The sequence below is a fragment of the Peromyscus maniculatus genome, chromosome 22 (assembly GCF_049852395.1).
Source record: "Peromyscus maniculatus bairdii isolate BWxNUB_F1_BW_parent chromosome 22, HU_Pman_BW_mat_3.1, whole genome shotgun sequence".
Classification (NCBI taxonomy): domain Eukaryota; kingdom Metazoa; phylum Chordata; class Mammalia; order Rodentia; family Cricetidae; genus Peromyscus; species Peromyscus maniculatus.
This window is the reverse complement of record NC_134873.1, coordinates 41,945,789-41,969,794: the sequence shown is the minus strand read 5'-3', so window position 1 is coordinate 41,969,794 and position 24,006 is coordinate 41,945,789. Positions and strand designations below refer to the sequence as shown.

Here is a 24,006-nt window from a genome sequence, read left to right as displayed (position 1 = left end):
TCTCATAGCGAAAACCGTGATAAGGAAGACACAAACCCAGTCAGTTAATTTTAAACCCCTGTTCTGGGCACATCTGTACTCCCATTAAGCCATGTTGAGTCACTGGGTCAAGCCCCACATTCATAGGTGGGAAATAAAGCCCATCTGCAGAACTTGAGGAAAGAGTCCTTGCTGAGTAATAATCTACCTTTCTTCCCTCTTATGTTACTTTTCAGTGTTCCTCTTGACATCCACAGTCTAGAAATGATTGCCTTCACCCGTGGTTCTCAATTCTTTAGCCTCTGGTCCTTCGTCTCATCCTAGTGGTCTCCGCACCAACAGCTACACCCGGGCCTTTCTTTGAATCCCTCTTAGTCTTTTCAGACTTCCATAATAGAATGCCATCGGCCAAGTGTTTGTACATAATACATAGCAGAAATGCATTTCTTGTGGGGCTGACACCCGGGGAATTTAAGGTCAAGGCAGGAGTACATACAGTGTTTGGTGAGGGCCCGCTTCTAGGTTCACTATAACCTCAGGCGGTAGAAGGGGGAAAAACCTCTCTGGAGTTCCTCTTATAAAGATGCTAATCCCCTTCCAGAGGGCTCCTAATGCTATGACTCCAAGAGTTATGTTTCAGTATATACTTCAACAGTGGGGAGTCGGGGCCAAGAGGAGGCGCATGCCCGTAATACCAGCACTTGGTAGTGTGAGGTAGGGGGATTGCTCAAAAATGCAAGGCTTGCCTGGGCTATGTAGTGAGTTTCAGGTCACAATGGGCTCGAGAGTGATTCACCACTATGAAACAGATAAATAAATGATTTGAGGGACGCACGTGAAATCCATGGCAATTATCCGTGTGGTCAGATCAGTGGCTACATGTCCAGCTAACCTTATCTTCTCCACCTCCAGAAGTAGCCCCTCCCCGCTTTGTTAACTCCTTTCTCTTCTGGGTTTATGATCCCACCAGGACCTGCTTCTCTGTGGCTCCTAATCCCTTGCCTGCTTTGTCCTGGACCCCAGCTCAGCGGTGATGCCTGTAAGGGTTTGGTTAGAGGCCCCTCCTCTTCTCTTTTTAAGATTCCCGCCTCCTCGGTTTGGAACACCTCCACGCTGATGATTCCCAACTGCTTATCTCTTGCATAGTTGTCTCTGATTTTCATCCTTTTATCCAAGTACGGTTCTCAAACTTGAGAAAACCCAACAGAACTGTTTTAGCTACTGCAGTTTACCCTCTTTATGTCCTCAGCCATAAAGGTCTTTAAACAGACCATACTGGCCCTGCCTCAGAGCCCTTGGGGTGGTTGTTTCTGCCTAGAAAGTGTCCCCTCAACTTTTTTCCCATAACTGGTGCCTTGTCATCTTCCAGCTCATGTGACCAGATGTCACTCACCGGACAAGCCTCCCTTGGCCATTCTTCTTAAAGGAGCCCACACACTGCCTCATTATTTTTTATGACAGTTTCTACCAGTTAACAAAGTAGTCATTATTTTATTCTCTTGGATCTTATTTGTCTCCGTAGCTACCTTTCATAGCACATGCTCTGTAAATCTTGGTTGAATGAAGGACATTGAAAGGCCTTTGGAGGTTGTCCTGTCTGTAGGCTGTAGACCCCCCGGAATTGCTAGCTTGGATCTGAAAGTCCACACATACCAATCATTGCTTGGAAAGAAGTCAACAATAAACCTCACTCATGTGTGCACTAATCATCCTCTTCTTAGGGCACTGGGGATCCAACCTAGGGCCTGCGTAGCGAGGCAAGCTCTCTACCGCTGAGCTGCATCCTCAGTCCCCAGTGGGCTTCTTTATCCACATGAGATGTGCTCTAAAACCTCAAGTGGAGGCCTGGAATCTCGGTGAGTACCAAGCCCTATCTATATTCTGCTCTTTTCTATACACATGCACTTACATCAAGTTTAATTTATATATTATGTAAGGTAACAGATTAAGAACTTGCCACTGACCTTAGCAAGCTCATTATGAATTTTTTTCCTTTTTTTTTTTTTTTTTTTTGTTTTTCGAGACAGGGTTTCTCTGTGTAGCTTTGCGCCTTTCCTGGAACTCACTTGGTAGCCCAGGCTGGCCTCAAACTCACAGAGATCCACCTGGCTCTGCCTCCTGAGTGCTGGGATTAAAGGCGTGCGCCGCCGCCGCCGCCGCCGCCGCCGCCGCCGCCGCCGCCGCCGCCGCCGCCGCCGCCACCGCCACCACCCGGCCCTGATTTTTTTTCCTTTCTTTTATGTCAACCACTTTTATATTTTCACTTAAAAGAAACCCCCAACCAGCCTTCTTTTTTGGTGTATTTGAGTTGTCTGTATTGATGCTTTTGTATTTTCAAGTCCATTATTAACTGAAAAAAAATAATCTCTCAAACATATAATCAGGGCAATACTAGGGCAGCAAATTGGATACCATGATGGCTCCTGAGTGACTAATAGAGCAGACAGATATATGACATGGACGCTTTGGACAAACGAATGAATCACATCCTGGGTGTGTGTTCAGCAGAATAACACACACTCTAAAAACATATAAATTGTTTATCTCTGAAATCCTCCATTTAATATTTTAAGACCTTGGAGTGGTTATTGCTGTGATCACATGCCTGGCAAGAATCGTGTTGAGGGAGGAAGAGTTTCTGTTGGTTGAGAGTTGAAGAAAACATACAGTTCATCATGACAGGGAAAGGCACGGAGTCAGAAGCCTTAGGCATCTGCTACGTCGTCTCCACAGTCTAGGACAGAAAGTGGGCTCCAAAAATCTCAAGATCTTTCCCCAGGGACCTACTTCCTCCAGCGAGGCTTCAATTCCAAGAGGTTTACAAGCTTCCAAAACAGCTCTGGCTGGCTGGCTGGCCGTAGGGGGATGTTTGAATGCATGAGCCTAGAGGGGTACACTTCATGTTCAGACCACAACAGGCCTTCCCAGCGAGGGTAACTGAATCTGCTGACAGGAAGCCACCGATAAGGTGAGAACTACTTTTTTTTAACACCTTTCATGTGATGTTAAATAAAACAGGTTCAGTTGAAGGCACTAGTAAATTCACAGTGCCTTTTTCTCTTTGTGTGTCTTCTTAGTTAACACGTAACAAGTACACGCAAGTGTGTTGATTTCTTCCACCCTTGAAGGTTGAAGAACCGTAACGTCGTTCACATAACTCTTACCATTATAGCAGCAGAATCTGAGCTTCAGAGGGATGGAGACTTCCTCAAGGTCACATTCTTCATCTGTGGAAAGGCCTAGGGAGATGGGAAGGGAAAAGGTCAGGGTGTTGGGGAGCAAGATGGCATGATGATATACAGCCTGGCTGTGAGGACACTGCAGGGCCCCGCTTAGGAGGGTGGTCCCTGGCTGTAGCCTTGTGCTGATTTTCATGATTTAAAGGCTATGATTCTTAGAAGCCAGCAGCATGCTGAAGACTTCATATTTGAGTCTGGAAAAAAAAAATCAAGGTGTGGCCAGGGGCAGAGTATGGTCTCTGTGTAAAGGTCCTGCACTGAAGACATCGTCACCAGCCAAGTGGCCTTCGCAGAGAGCAAGTGCCGCATGTGGGTTGGAAATGAGTGCCTCAGTCAGAGAAACAAGGAACCACAGAGGAGTCAATGAGGGGGTCACAGCCACAGCCATGCAGAGAAAGGAAATGGAATGTTCTGATGAGCTCCCTCCAGTGGAAGGGATGGGCAGGAAGGGACAGTGTGACAGAGACAGCTGAGTCTGGTGTGGAACGGGCGTTTCTGGATCCTGTGGTTTGGAGTAGATGTGTCCGTGTTGGGGTATGACAGAAGGTGGCGTCCCTGCTTTAAACCAGCGTGGCTTCTTCTGCCGCGCTCCTGTGTCTTGCTGCAGCTGAGGCTCCTTTTTCCTCTTGACTTGGAGTAGTTGAACTCTCCTCCCGCTGTTCTCGGGTGAGTTTGGAGTCCCCGGGGGTTACGCTTGAGCACCGCATTCCTTGCGTTGGAGCCCACTTCGCTCTCTTGCTAAGCCCTCGGGTGTCAGATGTCCCTCCTAACCAAAAGGCTTAGGAGGTCAGGGGTGGCTTTTGCAGACGCCCAGGAGACAAGAGCGGGAGGAAGTGAGGACCTTGAGTCAGATTCCTACAGATTCTTTTTGTTTTGTTTTTCAAGACAGGGTTTCTCTGTGTAACTTTGGAGCCTTTCCTAGATCTCGCTCTGTAGACCAGGCTGGCCTCGAAATCACAGAGATCCGCCTGCCTCTGCCTCCCGAGTGCTGGGATTAAAGGCGTGGGCCACTACCGCCTAACTTCCTTAGTTAGGCAAACTAGTCTGACAGAGTTACATGGTGTTAGGTGCCCGTGCATGCCTGCATGTGCATCTGTGCGTGCGTGAGTGCATGCCTCTGTGTGTGTGTGTGTGTGTGTGTGTGTGTGTGTGTGTGTGTGTATGCATATTCAGGCAGCCTCTGTATGCCTTTGGTTCTGGCAAGCCAACAGTTGTTCGAACTTTGTATCTATATCACCTGGATGGCTAGCCCATGGAGGGCTCTTCTCAAACCCGGAGTCTTCCTGTTTCTGATACTGCTTCCAGTCAGGGCGCACTCCCACCCCATGCTCTGATTCCCATTTCTGTGGTTTCATGGTTTCCTATTTGGGGTTCACAGCCAACACACTGATCTTAACAAACCTTATCTCAATGGGCTCACCACTTCTCGCAGCCTCAGTTCCACTTGGGGACTGTTGCCTCTTCAGGAATATGGAGGGTAGCAATGCATATTTCCTGGCTTTCTGTTGTGGATCAAATGAGCCCCAAGTGTGAGAGGGTGCCTCTCATGGGGCTGGCCACAGTGCTCATTCAATATAAACTACCCAAGGCTGAAATTCTGGAGGGAGTGGCTGAGCTGAGCTAAAAGGCCAGATTCTGCCTCTGAATCCAGGCTTCTTTCTTCTCTCTTCTGACACTTGTGAGTGACCTCAAGAAGTCAGGCATCCTAAGCCTCCCCCACCAAGGTTGCCAATCCCTGATCCCTCATGCTTGCACCAAGATTTTGTCCAAAATTTTACTAATTTAAGCTTCTCCAGCGGCATGTGGTGTAGGCACCAGGGTCATAGGACTGCCCTTTTCTCATATGATATATGAGGGATAGGCATAACCTGGCCTGGGGATCAGTGCTAGCCCATAAGCCATGCTCTTGAAGAGTGGCTCCTGACCAGGGACCTCACTTTTCCAGGGAGGTGGCAGAGCTGACCCCCGTTGATTCAGATGATAGTCATGTATCTGGGATGCCCATCTTGTGGCAGGCTTGCGGTCATTGCTGGGCAGAGATGAGAAGTAGGGGAAAGATGAGATCAGCTGAGCCCCAATGACCCTAGGCTCAGCAGACCAAACTGTCTACCATCTTCTGACTCCCTGTCTGTTTTCTTTAACTGGATCTGACAGCAGGAAATGATTAGATTGGGCAGCTCGTTAAGGATCATCGATTGACTACATCCCCATCATCAGGTACCTCGAAGAGAAAAGCCAGGCCATGGAGCCCATAGAAGAGTACTCAGTTTTACCTCCAGGGAGATGTGGTGCCTGGCTGTCTGCATCTTCTGGCCACTAATCTCATGGTTTAAAGCATGTAAGCCTGCCTACAGATTCCACCTTGCCCCATGCCATGGTCAGCCTACAAATGGATGGGATGGAATAGGCAATCATCTCAGTTTACCAGCCTTTTCCAGGCTTACCACTGGATATCCTGATCCTAGAAAATGCTTACAAACTGGGCAAACTGAACAGCCAGTACCATAATCATTAACATCATCACTGTCACCAATCGTCGTCGCCGCTGCCACCACCACCACCACCACCACCACCACCACCACCACCACCACCACCATCATCTTTTCTCCTCTTCTTCCCCTCCCTTCATGTTTTTTGTATGCCAAGATATTTGTCACACACTAAGCCTTCATGAAGTAGACCATACCCTCTAGGAAGCTGAGGCAGGAAGGTCACAGTTCATTCACATGATAAGCCCTTCTCCTATTATATTTCCCCAATACCCAAGTTAGGCTTAAGCCGTAGATCAGCCCTCTGCTAAGACTGCCCTAATCCTCTAATCCTGGAAGTTGGTTTCCTTCAGGCTTCCACTTTGTCCTGGTCTCTGGCCTTTAGCACCATCCGTGAGTGTGATTCTTTGATTGTCAGAACCTCTGATGATTGAGGCTAGTCTTGTTCTTCACCTCTTTTGGGCCATACTTCAAGAGCTTGGAGCATTGTGTTTGGGCTCCTGTAGCAGGCAGTCCTTGAAAACGTCTCTCTAAATCCCATGAGGCTTCAATGACCCCCTGCATGCTGTCTCCAGTCCCATGCCCTTCTTGTGGTGCATTCGTCATCAGACAGCAAGCGTTCCTCTTTCCCATTCTTAGGACTGTCTGCAGTCTCCTACCCGCACAGGACCTTGTCTGGTCCTAGGTCCCAGCATCCTTGAGACTGCTGGTTAATGATAGCCAGTGCTTAGGTAGTTTTACCAGAATTGTCTGTCATTGGTCTAAGCTTATAGAAGTCTTTGCTCCTTGCCCTGTTAACACGACACAGGGTTTATACAACATTTTTATATCAGTTTGAGCATCCCATAGCTGGGAAGACAGATAGACCACCGAGAATAACATCTTGCACACCAAAGGCATGTATAAGTGACTTTTGGATAGGGTGGGCTCGATTAAAATCAAATTGATTCAAATCATGATGTGAATCACTAGTCAGGAAGAGTCGATTAAATCAATACTTTCCCTTCAAAAATGCATTCGTTTTTGATATAATTTTAATGCGCAGGCTTCCCAGCTCTGACAGAGATAGATGTGGCTTTCATTTTTAGAAGTTACATAGCATGCATTTTTAAGCTGTGATTTATTTTGACATTTCCTTGAATCAATTTTGCAGCCACGTCTGAGTTTTGAGTGATGACTTGGTTATTTTATTTACCAAAGCTAATCAAACAAATGTGTATAATTTTCCCAACAAAATAAGCATGTGCACTTTTGAATGTTTAACTATTTTTTTTTGCTGTAAATGTAAAAATGTGTTTTTGCTGAGATAAATTAGACTGTTTCAGACAGATCCAACCCCAAACACTTGTACCAGTATATTTTTGGGAGTTAACCCAGTCTTTACCATCCTACGACACTTGATTTACAAGTTAGGAAGGAAAGGGAAGCTTTTCTACATGGATTCCCAAACTATTTTTAAGTGTAGACTGAATTACATTCATCTCCTTTGGAAAACACGATGCTTCCACCCAAGAAGTTGTAGCTGCAGTTACAGACTTGACGTTCGTCTTAATCCTTGTTGTGAGACCCACCCTGTGCTTGACTGTTCCCAACTACTGGTATGACCTTCCCCATGCCTTATGGGTACTCCTGGGATTAACTGAGCCTTGCCATATCTAAGACAAAGGTTTCTTCACTGGGATCGGTTGGATTTTATTTGCAGAAGGTGTTTTTAGATTAGCCCCAAACAGTTAGAGTCAGATATAGTTTTGATGCTGATGAAGGGCAGCCTTCTCTGTGTCGGGATGTTGGGAGGAGCCTCTTAGGTCCTAAGAGATCCAGCAAATGTGTGTGAGTTTAGGGATGTGCTGGTATCTTTTCCTGAGCCTGGTGTTGTGTTTAACCCCGTGACTTCCTCATTTAGGGCATAGCTGCATCCATTCTCTATCTACTTGATTAGCAAGAGTCTGTAGTTTATGAGCTATAAAAAGTGAACCTGCATTTGATTCCACCTTTTCATATCTCTCTAAGCCACTGGTTCTCAACTTGTGCGTTGCCACCCTCAGGGGTTGCATATCAGATATCCTGCATATCAGGTATTTACATTACAATTCATAACAGTAGCATAATTACAGTTATGAAGTAGCAACAAAACAATTTTATGGCTGGGGGTCGCCACAATTCGAGGAACTGTATTAAAGAGCCGCAGAATGAGGAAAGTTGAGAGCCACTGCTCTAAGTGGATAGGACCCTAACCTGGTTGGAGAGCACACAGGAATGACCTAGTTTTGTCTTCAACTGAACTGTTTAATGTTAAAAAACTAAGTGACCTACAAGTCTTGAAGCCACATCCTCTGAGTCACCCGGAATAGCTTGTTTATTACAATCATTCCTGGATTAAATCATTTCTCTCTTTTATCTTCTTTTATGCCAAGTGATATTTTTCCATTTTTTAAAAAAAAATACAAATAAAAGCCCAATTGAATTTTATTAAATGAACAATGGCTGGCTACCTATTGTTCATTTGCAGCTGACCTTTGCTGGACTCTTACAGAGGGGTGCTCCATGCTCAGTGGAGTGGATGCCACTTGGTTCTCTGGCTGTGATGCTGGAGGTAGAGAATCAACCAAGACTTCCCAGTTAAGTTCACATTCAAAACAATGAACCAGTGTAAATATATCCCCTATGTGGCTTGGGCTGCACTTATTCTATACTTTTATTAATTATGTATGTATCTGAAATTTTTGGCAAGATGTCCAGCATTTTACTCAACAATCCTGATTACTCAGGCTAATGTGTTACATTTTGTTTTCCATGACACTTTAAGGTACTGAGTACCAGCCTGCTTAACTCCCTTCAACTAATTCTTTCACTGTATCATCAGCTTTTCTGTGCCCTATTATCAAACAAATATCTTTTTGATCAGTTCCAACTTTGTGCCATGCATTGCTCCCATTAACGTGTGCTCTTGGCCATCTTGGCCAGGTACTAGGTCTCAGGATCCTAGTAAAACCCAGGGTCTCTGGAGGAAGGAGCAGCATCCCACTCTGCTTTCCTCTGGGTATATTTAGGAGGAGGATCTGGTACCTGGAGGTCTACCGGAGGTAGTAATGGTGATTGGAATATGCACAGCAAGGTGAGCTGTGTGGCACTGAAAAGCTTTGTGTCTTAGGGAACCTGGAGGATGCACTTCGCTGGCTGTGGGAGCCTCACCCAGAAGTCATTTCCCCTTGAAGCATGGGTTTCTAATAGAATGAGAATCTCATCCTGTCTGTCTTGTCCAAGTCGCCCTAGGCAGGCATGAGCCCTGCAAGTGTCAGGGCAACCACACACAAAGAGACGTAAGGGCACATATTAATGAGAGCAGTGCACAGCACAAAATCAGAGCTGATCAAAGCCCTTGGCTCCAACAAGCTACTCCTCTAAAGGAGTAGCCAGCTAAGCCAAACATGATAGCATGCATTCTCATGTTTGTTTGTTTGTTTCCCAGAATTAAGACTAGCCATAGGCTGGTGTCTGGATTGCTCCTCTCACTCGGATCCCAATCTTGCACCCCAAGCCTGTCTCCCTCTCTCCAGGCCTTGGAGCAGCAGTGCCCTGAGATGAAGGCCAGGCAGCAAGCTCTTCAATGGTCCTGAGTTTGCAGTCCTGCCATCCAGTGCCTGGCTGCCCCTGGCCTGTACCCTGTCCCTTGCCTCCATCACCGAAGCCTCTGATGTCTCTGACTTTGCTCTCCAACCCAGGCTTTCACCAGGATGTCCGGTTCTTGCTGTACCACGAGTGAGCAATTGAGCCTCCTGGACCCGGGAGTACCCTGTTGTAGTACTCCCATAGGACTGTCCCCCTGAAAGTTCCTATCGGCAGGCTCAGTGCTCAGGGCTCTTGAGACTGATCGATGAGGTCCAGTGGGTGGGCAGAGACTGTGTGCCAAGGACTGCTTTCATGAGAAACTCAGACCCCAATCCTTTATTCGAAGGCCGCCGAGATGGCTTTAACTCTGAGCAGTTTCCTGGTAACCTTTAAAAACAATGGGGTTTTCTTATCAATCTGTGTTCCTTTAATAAGGGGGAGGCTGACTGAGATGAGGCTGGGCATGACTAGGTGAGTAGAGGATTGTCTACCATTATCAAACCTAATTACCATTTCCCAAACCTTTCTGGAACTCTGAGAGTCATTCACGAAGATCATTACCGTTCGCGTTTTTTTCTTTCTAATGAGCCTGAACTTTCCTGCCACAGCTTAAGCCTGATACTCCTCAACTGTTGCTCCTATTGACTAATGAACGTAATTGGTCCCGGGCTTTTTTCCAGCTTTTAGACTCAGCACTGTCTCTACGGAAGGCAGTCCTTTCTCAAGATCACCCTGCCTGCCGCTTCATTTCCCTCCCGAGTTCGAGTTCGCACTCCCTCCCACCTCCCTCCTGCTTCCACCTGTCTTCTTCTGTGGCTCCACCCTCTTGTTGACCCTCATCCCCCACAGCTCCATTTGTCACTTGGGACCCGGTTTCCCCTGCACACTAGGTGATGAATCCTGATCAGGTGCCTCCGTGGTGCACAGTTGTCCATTAACCTTGCCTTTAACTCAGAAGCTGCATGTGCACAGTGGAGAACGGGAAAAAGGATGCCGCTACCCTGCTAATTATGGAGTGAAACCCAAAGGTAACATGACGGAGTAAGAAATGTGTGTATTTTCCTGGTGCTCTGGGGGGGGGGGGGAAAGCTGTTTAATTAGAGATGAATAAGGAGACAAATCGAGATTTCTGGAGATGCCGAAAAGGGACTTCTGGGCATTTTCGATGTCGTTATCGGATGATTTAACTGTTTATTATTTTACATTTGAATTTCCACCTTGGGTTTTCATTTGACAAAGGAACCCTTCCACCTTGGAGGTTAGTAGCAGCAGTGAAGATGGGGGAAGTATTTGCTGTGATAACGGAAAGGAAAAAGGAAGGCAGAGAGACTAGTGAGGGAAACAGGATGAAACCGACACAAAGGAACTGCCCAGGATGGCAAGAACCAAGCTGGGATTGGTCAAAATGGGAGAATAGCAGTTAAAAAAAAAAAAAAAAAAGCACGTGGGAGATGGCTATCTAGTAATTAAGAGAAAGCCCTTCCAAAGCAGATCACCCTGGTTTACATAGTTTCATGACCTTGAACATCTTACCCGGACAAACCTTTGGACCTATTTCACTGTTTTACTCATCTGTAGAATGGGTGAAATAATACCACTTCTTACATTGTCATCAATATCATCACATGATATTTGTAACCATCCCACATTGCCTGCAATATCTAATGAACAGAAGCTGTAATTATTATGGGATTTTTTTCCCCCCAAGAAGGTGTAGATAGCAAGACTAACCATTAATCTTCCCCTAAGAGGACTTCAGTTCCGGCTATTGACACAAGGGGATAGTGTAGCATTCTGGGAAATTGAGCACGCACCTAGAATACTTGAAAGCTTAGTGTGTTTAATGCTGGTGTGTGTGTGTGTGTGTGTGTGTGTGTGTGTGTGTGTGTGTGTGTATGTGTGTGATGTTGTGACCCACTAGGTGTAGGAACCTTCCCTCCTGGTTCATCTTGTTGCCCCAGAGCAGGGCTTCTTTTCGTTCTTAGACGTGTTCCTGTTTGGATGATAAGTCCTGTAGTTCCTTCCCTGTCTAAATTAGTAAAACAGTATTACTCCATTATTTTTGTCCTTTCCAGTTTTTTTTTAATTGCCTATGTGCCTATGTGTATATGGACATGTGATCTATTACACCCCCACCTCTAATTCCCTTTCCATTGGCAACAGTGATTCAATAGTTCTCATCATTGAATGTTGGTGACCTCCTCCTATAGAAGTCATTTGATAGGGCTTGTCCCCTGCTTCTCTTGGCTGATCTATTTGCTTCTAGCAGGAACGGGTCTCCTGTAATAGTGGGCTGGGAGAAAGAAGGAGTGGGGGGGCAGTATCCATGGAAGAGAGCTGTTTCTAAGGTGTGGGGCTATGGCTGGAGTATGGCTAAGCATCCTTGCCTGCTACTTAACCTTGTGTTTTCTGGGTCAGTCCCAGAACTCCCGAGTTCCATTTGTCTGACACAGAAAATGTGGCTACTGTGATATGGACCTCAAGGGCTGGCTGCAAGGATGGCATTACAGAAGTTGAGGACACGCCATCTCAAGTCAGGATGTCAGTGGTGGCTGATGGCTGCAGACTGACGGTGTGTGAGAAACACGCGTAGGTTGAGGCTTGCCCTGAGCCTCCTTACAGCCTGAACGTGGCTCCTCTACAGAAAACTCTGGGGTCAAGCCAGTCTTCTGCAGACCCTCTTCCATGTGGGAAGGGTCAGCAGTGACAGAGGAGAGGGGACTGCAGTTGACTCTACAAGGTAGATGTTGTCACAGAATCTTACCTGTTAACACCACTAATTCCCCTCTAAATTGTCTGTGTCTGGGCTGGTGAAATAGCTCACAGAATAAAGGCAGTTGCTGCTAAGGTTGGCGACCTAGCTTGGATCTCTGGGATCCTCATGGGAGAAAGAACCAACTACCTCCTGCAGGCTGTCCTCTGACTTCCACGCATGCATTCTTGTGCACACATACAAATAAGTACATCAATAAATGCAATTTTTAAAAGAAGACGAGTTAAATTGCCTGATTTCAACTTCCCCTCTCCCCTGTGTTGAGAAGAACATCTAAATCTCCCTTTCCTTGGGAATCTTCACCTTTTCTTTCATATGGTAACTGTGCACAGGATAGATTTGTATGCCTCCTCTCAGTGAGCCTGCCTGCTGTCAGCTTATCCCACATCCTTAGTTATCAGGCCCTCTAAAGGTAGAGTGGTTGTTTTCTCACACTCAGGAGACACCTGACTCTAATGGGTGGTCAATAAGAGGATAATCACTGAGCAGGACAGCTCTCTAAGGTGTGTGTAGTGTTCCGTCCTGCCCCCTGCTACCAACTGTCTTCTTGGCTCCTCCAGCTGTCCTTTGTGTATATGGTTTGCAGGGCTGTGGGTGACCTGGATCTACTATAGTTAAGGCAGCTCTGGACAGTCAGTGGATTGCCGGAGCCTTGTAGTTGAGAAGTATTTAATGAAATAAGTGTCAGGTATCAGGCTAGGCCTGGGGAATGCTACATTGTACAGCTTTAAGGTGTATTCAACCTGTAGCCCATGGGCTGCCTGTGGCCAAGGATAGCTGTGGATGTGGTCCAACACTAAATCAAATAAAACTTGCTTAAACCGGGGTTGGGGATTTAGCTCAGTGGTAGAGCGTTTGCCTAGCAAGCGCAAGGCCCTGGGTTCGGTCCTCAGCTCTGGAAAAACAAAACAAAACAAAAACAAACAAAAAAAAAAAAACAAAAACAACACTTGCTTAAACCATCATGAGACATTCTGGGGAGGGACTTCTCCTCCTCCTCCTCCTCCTCCTCCTCCTCCTCCTCCTCCTCCTCCTTGAAATTCGGTAGTTCAGTTCTCAATGCTGATGACCTGTAGAATTGGTGTTATCATGCTATGTTGTCCAAACTTTGCAAGGAGATGAGTTGCTGTGTCTCCAGGCCCTCGAGGCTATTGAAATAGCACTTTATAGATATTTTCTCTCTAACTCATGCTTATGTATTTAGAACCTGTCAGAGCTGTGGAACCCAGAATGGAAAAAGGACCCCCACCCCTAACCTTCCAATGCTAGGGATGGAATGAACCCAGTACCTCATACACTCCGGACAAGCACAGTACCAGAGTTACATCCGTAGCCCTAAAGTGGGTCTTTTTACTGTGGGGCTCTGGAATTCTGCCAGCCTTGAAGTGAAGTCATGTTATTCAAATGGAATATTTGTGATTCAATAATCAATTCAATAGCAAAAGGAAAAGAAGCTCCCTGCCAGTCCTGACGGAGTAAATCATCCTGAAAGCAGACTAGCAGCAGCTCCTAATAGCTCTTGTAAACACGCTGTCACTCCCAGGGCTGGGCCCTGGCCAGCCAGATGCTCTCCTGACTCCTCTCTGCTTCTGGGAAGTGCTTGATATCCAGCTGTGACATGCATTCAGCATCAGTCAAGAGATAGTTCTCAGACCTCAAGTCTCAGGGACCCAGAGATCATTTCTGATTGTTTCCAGCTCACTCAACAAACCTTTTAGGAGGCTTCCAGGTTGCTGGAGGCTCAAAGCTGTGTGAGGCACATTTGCATGTGGATGTGGGAGATGCGTAGGGGACAGTCAAGGGGGGTCCCTGATGTGTGCCCAAGCTACCTTCAGAGGTAAGGAAGCAAAAGTATAGAGAACATGGCTTTTCCAAGGTCACACAGTTGAGCATTGGATCCTGGGCTGATCCTGCATAGCAGTATCACTTTACAATCTCTTTCATGACCTGGGCAGATGGCTCAGTGGGTAAAGTTCTTCGTATGCAGACGTGAGGACCTGAGATCCCTGAAGCTTGATATAGTAGCATGAGTCTGATGTCCAACATTTCTATGACAAGATGGGAGGTGGAGACAGAGGAATTCCTGGAAGTCCGCCGGGCTCAATTGACAGAGATCCCTCTGCCTCTGCCTCCCAAGTGCTGGGATTAAAGGCGTGCGCCACCACCACTCAGATCTCCTAGTCCTTTTTATCTTGAGAAGCATCTAATAAATTGTGGAGGCTGGCTAGGCTGGAAGTTGCAATCTTTCTCCCTCAGTCTTCCAAGTAGTGGAATTACAGGCCTGCACCCCACCCCCAAGCCTGGGTGCCATTCCTCTTCTCACTACGGTGAGGACCAACTGAGCCTGGTTGTAGGATGCAGCAACTAACAAGGAGACCCTGCCTCAAACATGGTGGAAGGCACAGCCCGACACTCAAGGTGGTCATCTGACCTCCACAAGTGTGCCTTGGCCCTTGCTGCTGTCTCCTCTGTCCCCCAGCCACATACATCGTATATCTCCACCCCTGTGCACACACACACATAGACACAACTCAACAACAAAAAACTCCTCTAGCACTCTGCCTCTCCAGTGAACTTCCATCCTCTCTCTATTTCTGTAATGATGCCGTGCAGGAGGCTTTGGCGGGTTGGGTGAGGGAGATTCCCCATGCATACTAGGAGGGCAGTGGCATGGCATGATGGGAAGCCACTCATATGGAAAGCCAGGCACAACATCCATATGGAGAGTTTATTATAATAGAAAGACAGAGAAAGAGAGGGAAAGGAGAGAGGGAGGAAGAGAGAGAGAGAGAGAGAGAGAGAGAGAGAGAGAGAGAGAGAGAGAGAGAGAGAGAGAAAGGGAAAACGGAGGTGTGTACACCTCATGGCAGGGAAGGGAGGAAGGAGAAAGAGGAAGGAGAAAGGAGGGATTTTTCCTTAAAAGAGGATTTACATGAGGTTGCAGGGTGGGTCCCCAAGGGTCGGACCAGATTGCCAACATTTTTGCTTTCACACCAGAGTCATCCCTCATCCACCTTGACCTCTTCCAGAACCCTGTCTCAGGCAGCTGGTGCCAATGTGAAACCCAACCATGTCCAGAGAACCTGCACCTAAATAGAATGCCAGTGGAGTAGAAGAACCTTCCGGGAATGAAGCATGGAGCCTGTATGGCCATAGAGAGCCTTATCAAAGCTACTCTGGTGTGTGTCTGGTCTGTCTCTCTCCTTTTGCCCACAGAGCGCCCATGAGCCTTTAAAATGCTAATCAGCTCAAACCCAAGTCTCAACCCTACCATGGCACAGTCCTGTCTAGGCCTCTAAGGCCAAGCATGAGCTGGTGGCTCCTCCCATGGAGGGAGCCCTGTTGCTATTTCTATTTTGCATAGAGTAGGATGTGTCTTTCACCTACTGTCACGCAGCTGGTGAGCATGAGAGCCGTCTCATTCCAGCTCAGAAGCCCTCCAGCCCTCTTCCTGGCCATCACTCCCGCAAATAGGAGGTGGGTTTGCTTTGCTGGTCCCCTTCTGGCTCCTAATATGTTATGGAACTTGCATGTTTTCCTTGCCTGTGTCGTCTTCTATGTTCAGGGCTCAGCTGTTCAAGAGCAAAAGCTAATGCATGATGCATGGAGAACAGAGTGTAGGAAGGAAGCACAGATAGGCAATTAATGAGCCCAACACAGAACAGAGAGGCCCCGGTGTGGTCACGACAGGAAGAGTTACTCGGCTTGGAGTCTGCTGGCTGTAACCGCAGTGAGGCACATCTCTACATGGTGTGCTGCCTCCCTCGATGTCCCCCCATCTAAGGGGACCCCGGGGGAGGAGGAAAGGGACCATGTTCAGGGATCTCGTTGAGGAGCCATGCACATCATCGTCTGAAGACCATATGTTTTGCAAGCCTCCTCCTCTCCAAGGAGCCCAGTCTATAAGTCTGTGAGACCAGTGGGACAGGGTCCAGAGAAGGCTGAAATTTCCAAGTGGATGAGAGTGCGGCTTGTGACTGAAGAAGGGCAGGAGGAGGATGGAGAGGGGTGGTCAGGACAGGGGGAGGTAAGAACGGAGGGAAAGGGAAGCAGCCAAGAGAGTGAGAGGAAAGGAGGAAGGAATCGAGTTGGGGAGAAAATACATTTGGCATACATGTATATGTATGTCTGTGTGTATGTATGATAGATGTATGTGTGCATGTGTGCATGTATATGTATTATGATGTGTGTATATGCATAATGTATGTATGTACGGAGGGTGATAGGGCTACACAAATGACCGTGGTAGAGCCAAGTGTGTAGGAGGGAGGAGGAGGGTGTACCCACTCTGGGTCCACTACAGGGATCACAATTGGTCCTTCCCCTTCCCTCCCTGATGTGCTCCTCTCTGCCCTGGGTCTCTCTTCTTTTTTGTGCTCATCCTCACATCTTGATCTCGCCTCTCTTCTCCTTCCCTGCCCCCTTCCCTCTTTATCTTTCTTCCACTGCAGCCTTGATGTCTCCTGGCCAACGCCCCACCCCCACCCCAACCTGTGAGGTCTAAATAAGTACCTCTGGCCCTAGGTAGGGCAGTGTCCCAGCTCTACAGCCTTGCAGTAGCACCAGGCCCTGCTCCTGGGTTCACGCTCCACTCTCCCATTCTGAAATGCGGCTGAGCGATTTTGAGGCAGCCTGCATTTCCCTTTTGCATTTTGCCCTATAAATTCTGTCATCAATCTTGCCCTACAAAGCCCAGAAACTCACTGTAGGATCTGAAGGGACAGAGAGCTGTCAGATTTTAGAGGAGGGCGGAGTGGGAGGGAAGGAGGGAGGTTCTGGCAAGGGGGACCAAATGGGGCGCCACTTAGAAACTTTGGGGGCTGGATGCATGAGAGCAGTTGAGCCAGATAACTGGTTGACAGATGCCAGCTAGAGCCACAAAGCACACGGGGTCTGCTGTGTGTCCCCCCCACCAACCCTGGGAGACAGGCTTCTGTGAAGGGGGACCCAGCTCATGTTACTTCACACCAGATTCTGATGGAAGCTTCTGTCCCCACCCTTGGGTTCAGATCCGAGTTCCTCTCCCTCAGGCCGCCATCCTCCTTGATCCTCTGTATACTCTGGTGTCCTCTGGACTTCGTTCAAGAACTAGGTGGAAAAGGCCATGTCCAGGGAGAACGCAGACTGATGGTGGGTACATCTCGGGCTGACCCTGCTTCTACTTTGATTTTTTTCCCAAGGTCAAGGAGGCCATGCCAGCGCTGTGCTAATAAAGATGCATGGCCCCAACCGTTCCTACAAGCAGAGTGCTCCTGCCTGAACGGGGCCAGCCTCTGCATCCCTTCAACACCTAACTTCGCAAACTTCCAAATTTGCATTTTTGCAATTAGGCAAAGGCTCTCAGATCATCCACTGACTGAATGATTTGGGCATTTGCTTGCACACCAATATTTGCATGAACCTGGGGCGGGGCGGGGAGGGGCGGGGATGCGCGGGACCTGAGACCTCAGGATGTAGAATTTCAAATTAAAATTGGGAGTATGGCTCACAGCGCTGCCCTCGTTTGTTTCGGCTGCACTGGCTCGCGGCTGTCAGCTGCCTCTTCCCCTGCACGCTGATAAATTGCTGCGGAGCATTTTTCAGGCTGGTAGAAAATGGATGAGTCACAGGGTTTGTGGCGCCTAACTGCAAGTGTGCTGGAGTTTGAGGTAAAATAGGCAGGTGGAGGAAAAGAGTCTCCAGGGTCACGAGCATCTCCTTGTTGTCTGAAGACAGCTCCGTCTGGGCAGGGCCTAGAAGGTGCTGCATTTCCAGGTTCCTCACAGAGGAAGGCTAGAACCCAAGCTAAGTGACCCCCTTTATAACATCCAAACCGATCTCATGAGTTTGTTGATGGGCTCTTTTCAGAAAGCCTAATGGGTCTTGGGCTCTCACTGACTTTATGACAGGTCTTGGGGACTGGGTAATGGTGGGACATTCCCTCTGAAAGGCAGGAAAGAGGGTCGTGACCAGGCGATGTGAGTGTATATCCCGCCATGGTATGTTGTAGTTAGTTCTTCTTCGGTACTTCACTCAGGTGGTGGCTTCCAGCTCACCTCTTCCATCACAGAGGTCACGGGAGGAAGCCTTGTGGGACTTCGGAGGGGAGTGGAAGGACCATGGCGTGGCTGCGGGTGGATTAAGCTGTTCTCTTTCCCTGGGTTGGGGCCAGCCTGGTGCATTTCTCTCGTCACTGTCCCTGTGCCAGCTTCTTACAGAGCCAGAGAGTCTATCACCCCGTTGGGAAGGGGGAGACAAATGATGGCGGTAACGTGGACTGAGCGGGATTAGATAAAACCAAAGAGGGATCACACACAGCAGCGGACAGTCATTTAAAAGGAAATCCATCTCGTCGCCGGCCAGGGCCTCTCCAGAAGAGAAAGACATCTTCCAGTTGCAGGTTAGAGTTTCCTGCTGTGTGTCAGGGTCTAGGGGAGCTGGGGCTCTGATGTGCTGGGCGGGGGTTGCTCATGGCTCTAATTAGCCTTGGATGAGTCCTTCCAGAGGCAGGGGTTGAAGGAAGCCTCTGGAGACAGGCTGTGTAGCCAGATCCCAGCCCAGTGCTTGTCATCTGCTGTCCCCTGGCCAGGGACACTGAGAATCTCTATTTTCTCATTTGTAAAAAAGGGGTACTGTAAAAAGCATTTGCTTCAGGAGGCTGTTATGAAGAATACACGAGGAACTACAAGCAAAGTGCTCGGCCTGGAACAGGATGCAGTAAATGACAAGGATGGGAATCAGAGAGCAGCTTTGGGTTGTCTAACAGGCTGAAGACAGATACACTCTAATGAACACGGCTCCTGTCACCTTCCTCATGCCGCCCGGTAAAGAGCAGGGAGAGATTTTAATGCTATTTCTGAGACATTGACCTTCTCTTTCTGCCACTCTCCAGGAAGGAAGATAAGGAAAATAATTATTGCATTGTCTTTGTGTTTCCTAAATGGCTTTATTGAGGTATCCGCCTAAGATCCACCCGGATAAAATGTCCAGGTCAGTGTAATAGTATCTTCACAGGGTCATGTAAACCATCACCATGATGTAATTATAGGCCATCTTGATCCCTTCAGAAGAAAGAAACTAACTCTATTAGCACTCACTCCCCAGGCCCTCTACCAGATCCAGCCAATCACCAATCTACTTCGGTTCCCATAAATTTACCTCTTCTGGATTTTTATCCTAAGTAAAATTCTTTCTTACGTGGCCTTTTGATTGGCTTCTCTCATTGGGCATATCATTGTTCTGGCTCACCTATGGTATTAGCACTTCACCCATTTTCTCTGGCAAATAATATTCCATTGTATGAGTATCGACTTTTTTTTTTTTCTTCAAGACAGGGTTTCTCTGTGTAGCTTTGCACCTTTCCTGGATCTTGCTCTGTAGACCAGGCTGGCCTCAAACTCACAGAGATCCACCTGGCTCTGCCTCCCAAGTGTTGGGATTAAAGGCGTGCGCCACCACCTCTCAGCAAGTATCTACTTTTACTCATCACTTTGATGAGGCATTTCTTTGGGCCATTTCAACTTTATTATGAATAATCCAGCATCCTTTGTAATACTCATGGGCCTTGTTACTGCACTCTGTTGCTGTGTTCAGGAGGGCTATCTTGGGTCACTTTGAGGGCTGGGTCTGAGGAGGTGGAACGGCATTGTCATGCTCCTTTGGTTACCCATCAGAATGAGTTGGCCATTAGGTACTCTTCTGCAATATCATCTTTTGTCCTCTCTCAGAAGAACCCAGTACATGGCACCTTCTGGAATGGCACCAGAGTCCTGACCAGTGCTTCCAATTTCAGGAGTGGACTTGCATCCCTCCTGGAATTGGGAATGGCGTGGAGGCAAGATGCAGGTCTGTCTGGAAGTTGTGGGGCTCCTAACCTTTCTTGTGAGGTCAGAAAAGGAGAATGGACACCCGTGGAAAGGAAGAGATTCCAGAGTTGTGGGGTGATGGCCAAGCTTTCTGCCTGCTTCTCCCTTGGCCTCTGACTGCAGGAGATTGACACTGCATTGGCAGGCTTTGAGTTGCCTCAGCTATGAGGTTACATTAAGCAAGGACCTCTGAGCCCGAGTCCTTGTCTGTGAAACTCTGGGTGCTGGAGTCCACATCCTGAGGTGTCATGGTGTACTAAGTGAGTGGATGGTTGGGAAGACAGAGTGCCATGTCTACGCAAAGGGTCACGTTATTAAATGAGTAGGCTCAGATACCTGCATCATTCTTTGCCATAGAAGCAGGCTCCCCTGTCTTTGAAGCTGGGTATACTGAGGCGTGGAAAGCAGTGTTTTTGACAGAGACAGCAAGAGCAGAGTCAGGGAATCCTATTCAGTTTCCCAACAGACACAGTTGCCCGAGTGTGGCCTGCTTTCCTGGAGGTGGGATCTATCTATCCTAAATTTGCTCCGAGGAGGAAACTTCTAGACTTGAGCTACTGTCTGTACACAGTGTGGGTGCCGCACCGCAAGCCTGTCCCCATGACCTTTACACTTCAGTTACATTTTCATACTTACCGTGGTATCTCTAGCTTTTTAGGGCCCTTCCAGGGTCTCAGGGGCCCCTCACCACTTCCTTGACCCCAGGGCACGTGACCCCCACCCCCGACCCACTGTGAAATGGGAAGACAGGAATTCCCCACCTTTATTCCTTCCCTCAGCGCAGAATCATGAGTCCAAAGGAAGTTTCCCCCATGTGACCTGCCCCTCTGTTCTCTCCCGTGTCATACATAAAGACATCTTGGATGGAGGGACTCGGTGAGAGAGAGGAGGTGACAGCAAGATGACATGGTCACTAAAGGGTGACAAGGTTACCCACGTCAGGCGGAGGAGAGAGCTCGTGGGCTGACTGGGAGGTTGTTGCCGGTCTCTGTCACCAAGTTTGCTGAGAGGACACAGTGGGCAGTGCTGGCGTCCATACCTCTGGGCGGTACCGTGAGTGAGTAGGCCTCACCCCATCTGGGAAAATGGCTTCCACAGGCAGGGTAGCTTTTCATTCCCATGAGATCTTCTCCTATGCTCCTGGAGGGTGGCCCGGCTGGAGCGACATGGCCCTGAGTGGGCAACTAGACCCTGAAGGGACCAGCCTGGCCATCCTAGCCCTGCATTGCTGCAGCCGGGCCCTCCGGCTGCCCTGCCCCCCAGCTCTTCACAGAAGCCAATATTTGCAGCTGGTTTTATGTTTCCGCTGGGGTCCTGGGGATGATGATGTTTTTGGTTGAGGCACACTTCATGTCCGACTCCTGTCAGCATTTCTGACAGGAAGAGCCCTCATTAAAGGCTTCCCTTGCTGGCTCCCTCCCTGCTTGCTCAGCCCGAGTAACATAAATAAGCCCCTGGTTTCGCTTCCACAAGCATTCTGAGACCCTTAAAGGTGCCTGGATGCTATCTCGGCACCCCCTCCCAGCCACAGGGGCTCCCCAGGTGGTGCTGGTGAGGAATAGATGCTGTCAGAGCCCAGCCTGGTGCCTCTGGCTCCTGTCAGGCTCCTGGGCTCTTTATAGCTGGGGCGGTGCGGAGATTCCCTCCTCCATCTCTCTCCACAGTGGCGCTCTGGCTCCCCGTGGGCCCTCAAGCCAGCTCAGCTAAAGAGCCGACATGAAGCACTGGGCAGTGGACCTGTTCAGACAGGTTCATATAACAAAAGTTCATATAACAAAAAAAGCCGGGTCACGGGAAGGGCCCCGCCATTGTGGTATGCATTTTGCTCTGGGCAGGTGTCCATAACTACTATCTCATCTTTCCTACATTGTGAGTGGGCTAAGGCGAGTTGGATTCAGCGCAGTTGAACCTCTTGCCTTAGGTTCCGCAGGCAGAGAAAGGAGGAAACAGGGATTTGAGGCCTGACTTGACGGCCAGTCTTCTTCCTCCTTGTCTGATGGGCATCTCACAGGTTGCCGGTCTGTTACAAGGCTCGGGAGTGTTAAAGCTCGAACCTAAACTCAAGGCTGCCTCCTGCCTTCTGTCTGGCTTTTCATTTTCCTTTGGCCCCCCAAGGAGGCTGCGGTTACACACCCATGATTTAGTGGGCACCCCGGGGAAATCTGTGGAAGGATTTGTCATAGTCGTCTTAAAGGCATGAAGCTCCCTGGAACAATTTGAATGTGATTCCTACCATGACACTTCAATTCATACATAATATTTTTTTCAGCATGGCATGGTGAGTGGAGCCCATAAATCTGGGGTCCCGAGGGACTGCCATCAAGTTATCTGGGCTGGCAGGTATACTATGTTTCTTGCCCACCCCAGCTCCCCTTCTGGCTCCCTCCTGGTCTTCACCCTTGGAACTGTGTGGTTTTTTTGTTTTTTGAGACAGTCGCACTGTGCGGCCTTGGCTGGTCTTGGACTCATAGAGATCCGCTTGCCTCTGCCTCCCAAGTGCTGGGATTGAAGGTGTGCGCCTTCTTGCCCAGTTGGAACTGTGTGGTTTACCTATTGCATTGAACTTGACTTAGTGTTTAGCAGTTCCTCTGAAAAACATTCTTCCCGTTTCCTTGATGCAGGAAATGGAGCCCACACTGACTCCAGCGTCCCCATAGCTGTGATATGGGGGACATGGGTTTAGATTGGCTCACGACAGTATTTTACACCACTATCATCTTAGCTGAAAGGGGGAGAGAGGAAGCTGAGGGTCTATAGGAACCAGGCGCCTCTGCTTTCAAGGCTCCGAGGACATAAGGCATTCATTCTATCATGTCATTAGAATGCTATTTCTTTGCTATCTTTGTGTGTGGTGTGTGCACATGTACGTATGGGTCCGTGTGCACAGAGGCTAGAGAAAAATATCAGACATTTTCCTCATTGATCGTCACATTATTCCCTTGACATGGGTCTCTTGATGGACACGAAACTGGCCTTTTAAAATTATTTTTTTGGCAAGGCTTGGCTGTCCATCCTTCCTGCGCCTCCCCCACAACTCCCGGGTGCTAGAGGTACAGGGGCGCATGGCCATGCCTGACTTTTTACATGGGTGCTGGGGATCTGATCTTGGATCCTCATGCTTGGGTGGGGAGCACTGTTACCTACCAAGTTACCACCCCAGGCTTGATTAGAATATTGAATGAGGGAATGATAATAGGCAGGAATGACAGACACATAGATGGTCTGAAACTGAAGTGCTGGGGGGGTGGGGGTTACTCTAGGCTCATTTGGAAAGAATGGTCCGGTAGGGGTTTGCTTCTGGCCTTTCCTCACCCCCCTCCCATCTTCTTCTCGGGAGAGGCTCAGCCAGCCCGGAAAGTGTGAGCCTCTCTGCTGCCTGTGGAAGAGACAAATCTCCCTGAGCACACTGCCGCTTTCTCTCTGCTCTCTCCCTTCTCAACCCGGTTTATTCTGGAGATCGATAAAGATGAAGGAAAAGTCTCTCCCAGGAGAGGACCTCGCCGTGCACTTTTGAAAAATACACTTCATCCCTTCCTCCACGGGGCCCCTTGCCTTCCTTCCTCTGTTGCTTTTGTTTACTTCAGAGCGGTTTCCTAGAAGTATGGGGGACTGTGAGGCTGGGTTACAGAGCTCTGGTTGCTCTGGTGGGCTGGTCTTCCTGGCTGATGACCTCTGGGTGTGGTCACACCCAGGCAGATCAGTTCCAGACCAACAGAAATCTAGGCCCTTCATGCACAGGTTTTTCCCATGAACACATCTATTGGTGGGTTTTCTGTAAGTCATCTGAGTAAGGGAAGGAATTAAAATGGACAGTGATCTTCTCATGACTCTCCCAGTAGAATCCCTTAAGCTCAATTCTATTTCTGGTAATGTATCAGAATGAGGTGGGGGTACCACTGGCTTAGGGAAGCCAGAGTTTGGGATAGGACTGAGGATAAGTACTGAGGATAAGTACAATGCTTCAGCATCCTCCCTGCTTCCTAAAGAATACTATCTGAAGGACTTCCGGAAACCATCAGAACAGTTGACCCTGGAAGTTGCTTCTAGATCCACTATTCCAGAAACATATTAGC

General features: G+C 48.4%; 1 protein-coding gene and 1 long non-coding RNA gene across 4 annotated transcripts in view; both read left to right on the top strand.

Annotated features, from left to right (window-relative positions):
* Nucleotides 1-24,006, top strand: part of Galnt14 (polypeptide N-acetylgalactosaminyltransferase 14) — a 224,422-nt gene that overhangs the window by 47,377 nt on the left and 153,039 nt on the right. The window contains exon 1 of one of the 3 annotated variants that reach the window (XM_076559607.1): nt 1,701-1,835. The exons of the other annotated variants lie outside the window; for them this stretch is intronic. The gene's annotated coding sequence lies outside the window, so the exon portion shown is untranslated. Of the gene's footprint in view, nt 1-1,700; nt 1,836-24,006 lie in introns of those variants that run through there. 3 annotated transcript variants of the gene reach the window in all.
* LOC143270107 (uncharacterized) lies at nt 17,533-18,879 on the top strand. Its single transcript, XR_013047051.1, has 2 exons — nt 17,533-18,468; nt 18,696-18,879. It is a non-coding gene; the product is annotated as an uncharacterized LOC143270107 (long non-coding RNA).